This window comes from Mastomys coucha, unplaced genomic scaffold, assembly GCF_008632895.1.
Source record: "Mastomys coucha isolate ucsf_1 unplaced genomic scaffold, UCSF_Mcou_1 pScaffold5, whole genome shotgun sequence".
NCBI lineage: Eukaryota > Metazoa > Chordata > Mammalia > Rodentia > Muridae > Mastomys > Mastomys coucha.
The window spans coordinates 76,609,048-76,619,438 of record NW_022196911.1 but is presented as its reverse complement, the minus strand read 5'-3'; positions in this window follow the sequence as shown (position 1 = coordinate 76,619,438).

Here is a 10,391-nt window from a genome sequence, read left to right as displayed (position 1 = left end):
TTGAGACTTCCTGCCTTTTTTAGGCTTCCCCAGCCCCCAGCTTTGAGTTTGGGTGAACAATGGGCAGAGAGCCACATTGCAAATCTAACAAGCCAGTCCCTTTATTGCTAGAGGGGCAAAGTTGATGGAACTTAGGCCATCTTTGTCTAAGAGCCACCCTCCAGAGCCAGATTTCTAGATCTCTAGAGGGAAGTTTACCAATACCCTAAAGCATGAGAAATTTTTCTAAGACCTTGGCAAGTTTTGTTTGACAGGGTGTCTTAGTTAGGATTTCCATAGCTGTGAAGAGATACCATGACCAAGGCAACTCTTATAAAGGAAAACATTTAATTGAGACTGGCTTACAGTTTCAGGGGTTTAGGGTTGTTTTTAAAACATTCAATTCAGACATTCAATTTACCAAATGAAGACTCAGGAACCAGAAGCTATGGTGAAAACCTGCTAGCTCAATAGGCAGAGAAAACACCCAGTTGACTTTCCAACTCCACGAAAGTCCCAGAAAGAAAAGGTTCCTTCCCCTTCTCTATGTTATCTTAAATACCCTTTACACAAAGTCTTTCCTTCCTCTTTCCTGGGCTTTCTTACGCTCACTCCCTGTCAACTGGTTGCTTGTTCTGCCTCTTAACCCATAGTTAGTTGACTTTATTTAGCTCTTGTCTACAGAAAGGTCTTGGGTTAAAGGTGTATGCTAAGACTGAGCCACACCACAACAAGAAACAGGTTTTTCCAGTTCATAATCTTGGGGTTGACAATGTGATCAAATATTCTGTAACAGTTTAGTCCATTATCATCATGATGGGAAGTATGGCAGCAATCAGGCAGTCATGACGCTGGAGAAGGAGCTGAAAGTTCTACACTTTGATCGGAAGGTAGCAGAAGAAGACTGTGTACCACACTAGACATAGCTTAAGCATAGGAGACCTCTGAGCTGATGGGATGGCTCAACAGTTATGAGAACTAGCTGCTCTTCCAGAGGTTCTGAGTTCAATTTCCAGAAACCACATGGTGGCTTCACAACCATATATAAAAGGATCTGATGCCCTTTTCTGGCATACAAGTGTACATACAGACAGAACAACTCATACATTGAAAAAAAAAGGGAAAGAAAGAAAGAAAAAGGAAAGTAAAAAAGGAGACCTCAAAGCCTGCTCCCACAGTGACACACTTCTTCCTACAAGGCCACATCTACCAATACCTCCTAATAGTGCCACCTCCCTACGGCCAACCATTCCAACACATGAGTCTATGAGGGAGGTTCCTATTCAAACCACCACACAGAATAAATAAAGTTCATTTAGTAGAGTGTTTCTCTAGTATGCATGAAGCCTTGGCTTCAACCCCTAGCACCACATAGGCCAGGCATGGTGGTATATGTCATAATCCTAGTACTTGAGAGATAGAAAGCAGGAGAATCTGAAGTTTAAGGTCTTTTTCTGCTCCATAGCAAGTTCTAGGCCTGGAATATGAGACCTTGGAGAAAGGAAGGGAAGAAAGGAGGGAGAGTGGAAGAGAGGGAGGGAAGGAAAGGAAAAGGCAGAAGAACATTTTATAAACATGCCAGTTGTCTCTGAGAGGCCAACCATCAACTTAATGAACATGCACTGGCCCTAGCGCTAATCCATACTTAATGCTGTCAAATAGATTGCAAATGACAGTGAACTCAAGTAACAATAGCTGGAACAAGACTGGGGGTTCATTCATTTGTGGGGCACAGAACTCAAGCAGTGTGACGCTGCTACCATTCCCCAGGTGTGACATCCCTGATGAACCCCAGAGCTCCAGTTACCACATGCACCTTCTAAGCAGCAAGATGGAAGATAGAAGGGCTGGGTTCCTCCTGTGTGAAGGAAACTTCCAGAAAAGTAAACTGATCGGCCAGACATCATCAGATGGCCACACATAGTTCCAAGGAAAACTCTAAGACACCAGGCTTTGCCTAAACTGGGTGTGTTGTGGCAAAGGCAGTAGGAAGAGCAGACAGGAGAAATAGCCACACACTCAGTATCTCCACAGCTGACTAACCACCTGGTGGGGTTTAGAAGCTGAAATCCTTCCTTTCTGGTTAGCACCCTGGCAGTCATTTCTAAGGTCCATTCCAGATGGCATAATCTATGCTGGAGTTTTATGGCAACTTAGGTTCACTGATCCACAATGGAAAGATGAAAAGAGAAGAGAATTCTTATTATTCTTTATTCATAAAAGATCAACATTTTTACTGTTTATTACTCTCAAAGCTCATAAACTGTTATACATTGTTGGATGTGTTGTCCTGTGTTAGTGATGAGAAAATAAGAGGCATAAAAAGGCTAAGCCACTGCCAAGCTCACCGAGCTTTTAAGGGGTGGGGCCAGGATTTTAGCCCAATGAAGGCTTCACCACTGTCACACTCCCAGGCTCAGTACAGGCATGTGCCACAGGTAGTTTTGGCCAATGACACACCACATATATGTTTGTGACCTTGTGACTGCCTTAATTGAAGTATACCCTGGGACTTCACACAATGATGAAATCACTTAATGATACATTTCTGAGAATATGTAACATGGTCATATTTGGGAATAGGTCTAGGCACATCTCAAGTCTTCTATTTACTAGCAACATGATCTTGAGTTAGAAGCTTCATGTTTCTAGTCTGCAAGTTAGGAACCTGTGCTGTAGGGTTGCTGAGAAGGCAGGATAAATGAAGAATCTTTTCTTGCCCTCAGTGTTCATGCATGTTAGACATATCATGGTAGACAACATTAAATATGTATCTTTTGGTTGGTTGGTTGGTTGGTTTTTGTGTTTTCTTTTTCAAGACAGGGTTTCTCCGGAGCTCTGGCTGTCCTGGAATTTGCTCTGTAGACCAGGCTGGCCTCAGAGATTGAACTCAGAGATCTACATGCCTCTCCCTCTCAAGTGCTAGGATTAAAGGCATGTTCCACCACCACCTGGCTTAGATATGTATCTTTTGTTGAGACAAAGTCTCCTGTAGCTTGGAACTTGCTAGGTAACCAAGGATGGCCTTGAGCCTCCTGAGCCTCTTGCTTCCACTTCCCATGTGTCAGGGTTAAATGCCTGTGTCACCATCCTCAACAACAAGTATCTAGGAAGACTGTGGTGGCTTGTATATGCTGGGCCCAGAGAGTGGCACTATTAGGTGTGGCCTTGTTAGAATGGGTATGTCACTGTGGGTATGGATTTAAGACCCTTGTCGCCGCTATCTGGAAGCCAGTCTTCTCCTAGTGGCCTTCAGATGAAGGCATAGAACTCTCGGCTCCTCCTGTACCATGCCTGCCTGGATGCTCCCACCTTGGTGATAATGGACTGAACCTCTGAACCTGTACACCAGCTTCAGTTAAATGTTGTCCTTATAAGAGTTGCCTTAATCATGATGTCTGATCACAGAAGGAAAACCCTAAGACAAAGTCCCAGGATATGGGATGAGACATTCTAGGCAGAGGAGACAGCCCTATTCGTAGCTGGGAGGTGACTGGTGGGCCAAGTAGGAAGGGGTGAGGTGTGTATTTCTGCAGCTCCTTTCATTATACAGTGCCTCAGAACCAAGTGTGTCCTTACTAGACATACCTGGGATTTGACCAAGTTCCAGGAAAGCATGACAGGCTATGGGAACAACATCGCCTCTGAACTGCCAACCAAGAGCTCCAGGGCAATAGAAGCCTGAGAACCAGGGAGGAGCAGACTAGCACCCACAGAAAAGGACACAAAACTCAGTGTGTGGCCTGCTCTGGCTTTGCCCTTGTCATGGCTGTATTCCAGGTGTTCTGGTCAGTTATTCCTAGTAGCAGCTGACTAACCATAGAGCACCCAGCTCTAACTTCTGGGCTAGGCTCTTCCCTGAACTTTGTCCTAAGCAGGACACTTTTTTCTTCATGTATTATAATAATAATAATAATAATAATAATAATAATAATAATAATAATAATAATATAATAAAGCTATAGCTATCTGGGGTCATGCCCAGGAGTCCAGCCAGCCAGAACACAACACCAGCAGGAGGACCTAGGAACACAGGACTGTCCTCCTTAATGTCAACCCATTCCAAAGAGAGGTAGATCCCTCAGAAGCTATAGCTAGGTTTGCTCTCCATAAAAAACCAAGCAAACTGTTGGGCATGGTGACACACATTAATAAACCCAGCACTTTAGAAATAGAAGCAGGAAGATTAAGGAGTTCAAAGCCATCAAGTTCAAAGTCTAACAAGTTGAGGCCAGCCTGGGCTACATGATACCCTAGCTCACAAAGCTAAAATATAAAAATAAAACTGAAGAAACTGCACTCTCGTGGCAAGCATGAGAGGCTGGACTCAGGAGACTTCGGTTCTCATCAGTCCAGCTGCTACTGCCAAGTCATGCCGTGATGTCCGGCAGGTGCCTTGACCCGTCTGAGCTTTGAGTGGAGGGAAGTAAGCATTTCCATCTCAAGGCTGTTCATCTGCTTGTGAGGGTGACTGAAATCGCACAGTAGGCATCTAAGACAACCCCCAATAGGAAGCAGGGACCCAGGCCATGTGAGGGCACTTGGTTTCGAAGTTTCTCTTAGCTTTAGCGATTCCACAGCACTCATTACTGTGAGTTCTGTAAGACATGAGATGAGTTCCCTCCCCCCACGAACCTGTCCTAAGCATACTTTGTATTTATGAACTTGGTAAGTTAACTTTGAACTTTTTCTCACTGTTTGTGTCTTTGACACATAATGAACAGCATTAGTGGGTTCAAGTAGCATGCTCCCTCCTCCCGTCTGTGCTCCAAGGAGGCCAGATAGCATAAAACACGCAAGGATTCAGAGCCTCAGAAAAATGAAATGCACCCAAGTCTGGGTATCTCTTCAGGCGCATTCCAGCTCTTAACACACAGATCTTCCCTATTGTTTCTACTGAGGAATCCAGATCAGTCTGGGTTTGGATGTCAGCCCTCTCACTCTGATCCACATGTTAAAACATACTCACCCTACAACTCACCCACCAGAGCTCACCAGCAGAGATAAGACAAAGCCACAGGAGGCTGAAATGCAGTCCTTCCAAAGGGGAACCACAGATACTCCATACTGGCATCGTAGGAAAAGGACCCCCTGCACATGAAGGCAGAGAAGAGCAGAGGAGTGGCTGCCTTGGCTGCTCATTCTGAGTGGCAGCAACCCTGTCTGCGGTGGTGACATCGGCCCCATCCTCTGACCACACACAACAGCAAGAAACAGGGAGGGAAAACGTGCCCTGTATACTCTAGCTCTGCACCACCTGGAAAGGAAGAGTTGAAGTGGAATTTCTAAAGAAAGATACGAAGAAGAAAATGTTAACTGTTGCCTAAACACAAAGGTGTTTTACTAACAGCCTTAGCTCAGGCTGCCTTGAGCATGTGTCTGTGTCTGTGTGTGTGTGTGTGTGTGTGTGTGTGTGTGTGTGTGTGTGCACAAGTGTACACACACACACAGGGTGGGGAGGGAGAGAGGGAGAGGGAGAGGAAGAGGGAGAGTCTGATCCCACCTATGCAGGAAACATAAGGTTGAAGTTGATTGGCATGAAGGAAAATTTGGCCTGGTAGCTGGGCATTCTCATCCATTCAGAGCCCACAGAAGTGTGACTAAAAGAATGTCAGAGTCAGAAAGCCGTTAGGAAAATATTGCATGCCTTGCTGTAACCTGTGTACAAAAGAAGTCACTGCTGAGTCTTGCCTCAGAATCCCCGCAGGTGAGTCCTAAGCATAAATAGAACATGGCAGTTCACCTGCCACCCTGGATCATGAACCCAACTGATCAGGAGTCCAGGCTCACAAGCTCACACAAAGGAACACAGTCTGGTACCTTCCCAAACACAGACTCCAGAGCTCACGGTCCACATAGGATGGCTGTTCAGTTGTCACCTTGGGTGACTCTCAGGCACACACTCTTCCTCCAGTCCTTCCCTCTCTAGACACACGAGCTCAGACAGTGAGTCTTCCCCACCTCGGCAGCTGCCTCCACGCCAAGTCTCATTTTACTGATTGAAAAAAAAAAAAAACAGGCCAGGACAGCCAGGGCTACACAGAGAAACCCTGTCTCAAAAAATGAAAAAAAGAAAAAGAAAGAAAAAAGAAAACAGAGGGGGAGGGGGATGGAAAAGGGGTTTTGTTTTGTTTTTGTTTTTATTTTATTTTCTGTTTTTCAGAGGGGAAACTGGGAAAGGAGATATCATATGACATGTAAATAAAGAAAATATCTAATAAAAAAAAAAACTAATCACACACACACACAAAGGAAAAAGAAAAAGAAAAAGAAAAACAGAATAATTGTTTCCAGTCCCCTGGATATCTCAAGCATGTCTGATGGAGTCCAAGGGCTTCAGTAAGATAGATACAGGATAGGTACTCTCGAGGTGAAGCCATGGGGGTACACAAAGTGGTGTTGTGAAGGATGTAAACAGTCCAACAGCAATCATGAAAGGAGGAATTTTGACTAGGGTATGGTAGCACATCCATGTGATCCCAGTATTCAAGAGGTTGAGGCAGGAAGCTCACAAGTATGAGGCCAGTCTGAGTGAGAGGGAAGGGCGGGGAGGAGAGAACACACACAGGGATCAGGGGAAAAGGAAGAGAAAGGGAAGGAAAGAAGGAAGAGAAAAGGGAGACTTGTTCATGTTTCATAAATAGAGCTAGTTGTCTAGAAAGGCAAACAAAAACCCCTGAAATTAAAAAACCAAATAGATATTTACATTTCAGTGGCAAACAGTGAAGAGGAGAAAAAAAAGTGGTAACAGTCATGGATTGAAACTGAAATCACTATTTTAAAAATCCAAGAGCTAGCCAGGCATGGTGGTGCACGACTCTGATCCCAGCACAAGGGAGGCAGAGGCAGATGGATCTCTGTGAGTTCAAAGCTAGCCTGGTCTACAAAGTGAGTTCCAGGACAGCCAGAGCTCTTACACAGAGGAACCCTATCTCAAAAAGAACATAAATAAATAAATAAATATCCAAGAACCAAGTATAAACAGAATTCCTGTCATTAAAAGAGAAAAGGATAAGAGTGAGTGTATGAAAATAGTCATGCTGGACACAAACCGCCCTGTGGAAGCCTGAAGAGAGAGGAGCAAAGGGGCCGTTATGGGGTGAGTCTGAAGTGTCCACACACAGGCTCATCTGTTTAAACCTCTGCTCTCTGGCTCAGGGTGCTGTGTTGGGAGGCTGTGGCATCTTCACAGCTTAGGGCCTCAGTGGCAGACATAGGGCATAGGAGTGCATAGACACTAGAAGATCAGCAGGAGCTTGGCTCCAGTCTAGCTCTCTGCCTGCTGTCCACACCATGTAAGCAAGCAGCCACCGTACACTTCCCACCACAGGGTTACAGCTGCTCCAGCCATTATGGACTGAAATCTCTCTAAAACTATAACTTAAACCTTCCCTTTCTTATGGTGTTTCTGTCAGGATTTTTTTTTTCAAGATAAGTATAAGAACAAAGTTTAACCAATGAAGGCACCTGCCACCAAGCCTGACAGTTGGAGTTCAATCCCCAGGCCCCACACAGTGGAAGGAAAAACAATACCTAAGATGTATTTTAAGCATATATACACACAGCATGTAAAAAAAAGAAAAATATATATATATACACGTATATATATATATATATATATATATATATATACTAAAGTACAGACAGTCCGACAGTGATGGTGCACACTCTTAATCCCAGCACTTGAGCAGCAGAGGCAGGTGGATTTCTACGTTTCAGGACAGCCAAAGCTACACAGAGAAGCCCTGTCTAGAAAAAATGAAAAGAAAAAAAAAAGTACAAGCAAATGAGATGCCCATCAGAAAATAAAAGAGAGACACCCAAGCAGTGTTCATAGCTTTGCTTCAAGAGCAAGAAAAGACTCGAAGAAAAGTAGACTACACACCGTGGAGGTAGAGCAGAACACTGTTCTAGAAGTTGCCATACTAAAAAACCATAAAAGCACCTCACAGTGCTGGGGGTCTGGGTTATCAAGTTCTCTGTCTTGGGATCCAAGTCTTGGATTGCTAGGAGACAGAGAACATTGCTTTTGGAAAGTCTAGCAGGACACCTGCTTAGCTAGTGGCTTGTCACATACACTGATACCAGCCACTGTGAATGCATGCTGGGTGGCAGCCTCCCCTTCAGCCATGTCTGAGAAGCCACAGTGACTCAGACAAAGGAAGTTGGGAAAAGACCGATTTCTGATCAGCGAGCGATAGATAAGCTTTGGCCCAGATGATGGGATTGGGGATCAGCGTTGGCGAGAACGGTAAGGTAGAAAAGGTGCAAACAGCTGAGGGAAGAAAAAGCAAAGAGCCCAGGGTGGAACAAACATGAAGGGCTTGAGGACCAGATCAAAGCCTAAGGACTGTATAAAGATGGACCCACATGGAGTATTCTCCTTGGGCAGGGCTGATCGCAAACACGGTCATTCAAGAGCTGGCTGCTAGAAGGGTCACTGAACATCATTGGTGTGTGTGTGTGTGTGATACCTCATAATGGATGCAGCATCCAAAAGTTTGAGTACTTTTTATATGTAAGGGCAATGGACAAGGTATATTAAATACACTAGCTCCCTCAACTCACACATGTGCAAATACGTACATGTTCACATACTATTGAATGATTACTGAGACTCAACAGTAGTTAAGTGATCTGCCTGAGGTCATACAGCTAGGGTTTTTTTGTTTGTTTGTTTTGTTTTTGGGGTTTGTTTTGTTTTGTTTGTTTTCGTTTTTTGTTTTTTGTTTTTTTGTAAATCTTGATCTCCCAGGACCATGTTCATAACCGCTGCTCTACTTAGAGAGATAGAAGCAACTCTGGAAAGTCTGATTGATGTCTCTTACTCAAAGGGGAGACTGGAGGCAGGACTCTCTGTGAACAGGTTTTCTGGAATGAATCGGGCATGAAGTCCTCTGCCCTGGGTAGCCTTCACTGCATTTTCCTTCATAGGCTACATGAGGAGCTACTCTCTCATTGTTCTCCAGCTTCTCTGTTTACTTCTGCCTTTGCATTGTATTAAAAGCCTTTGTTTCCACATTCGTCTCATCCATTAGACCAGTGAGTGGTTTGCATCCAGGCTGCACTTTCGGATCTTATTAAAATTGACAATGGCTGGGACCCACTTAAAACCATTTAATCAGAGTCTCTGGTACTCTGGCATATTTTTAAGCCCTTTAGATGATGATTCAAACGTACCCTCTCCCAGGTTGGAGGCACACTGCAGACAATGAACATTCAAGGTCAAAGAGCAGGCCATGAGTCCACAAAGATAGGTCCAGAGGAGGTAGCTTCCGCGTTTTTAATGAGAGGATGAATACAGATAGCAGAAGATGGAGATTAAAAATACAGAGAGAGAAATTGGGGAAGTATGTTATTCAGAAGAGAAAAGCAGTGATTTGAGACCCAGCCACAGAAGCAAATCTTTAAGATGCCAGGAGCAGAGGCAGAGTCTGGCCAAGGTTGCGTGATCATGAGATTGCCTTGCATAACAAATCTCTAGTTAAAAGTAATAGGAAGCTTTGGTGCCGAATAAACAGCACCTGCCGCAGAGGGGAGTGGGGACGAGAGGAAGAGGCAGAGATGCAAGGCTCTAGCCATGCTGGAACAATGAGCTTTCAGGGCCAGGGCCCCTCAGTCTTGGTGAGAGGACAAGAAGGAGGACAAGTGCCCAAAGGAAAGAAAGAGCCGAATTGTGAGTGTGGAGAATAATGGAAACACGGGAAAGACTCTGACCAGAATAGGAAAACTCATGATTTTAAAACAAAACAGTAGGATAGATCTGTAAACTATCCATATGCATGTTTGCTCAGAATGAGATTGTTTCAGCTGGGAGAAGGAATTGCAGGTAAATAAAATATGTAAATGCATTTCATAATGAAAAACCCTGTGACGAGCAACTGAGGTGATCATTATGTGGGTTCTGTGGGAAAGATTACAAACGGTAGTAGAAATGCAGCATAGGATTCTCCTTAGGTGTGATCTGCCAGTGGGTATAGTATGTGCTCAGAACATTGGCTCACTCAGCTTTGATACCTAGGCAACTAAACATAGGTCCAAAGTTTCCTTAGCTTGATTTCAGACCATTGTCAAGAAGCAGGCTAGCCTGGGCTGGGTCTCAGAGGTGAACAGGTCATACCTGATGTGTAGAGTGAGAAGGATTAGATTTGATTGTCTAGCCATAGGTCATGGTGTCAGGAAAAGAGAGATTGGGATGGTCAAAGGGAAGAGAAAGAAGTCACACCTGACATTCCCCAAGTGCTGACTGGGTGCCAGACACCAGAAACATGGTTTCTCCCTTTAACCATCCAAACAGCTCTCCAGAGCCTGAAGCTGACCTCGGGTCATATCGAATGTTGGAGTTCCTCATGACCCTCTTCTCTGCTCCATACACTTTCCCTGGCCTCACACCCACCCTCATCAGTCCGACA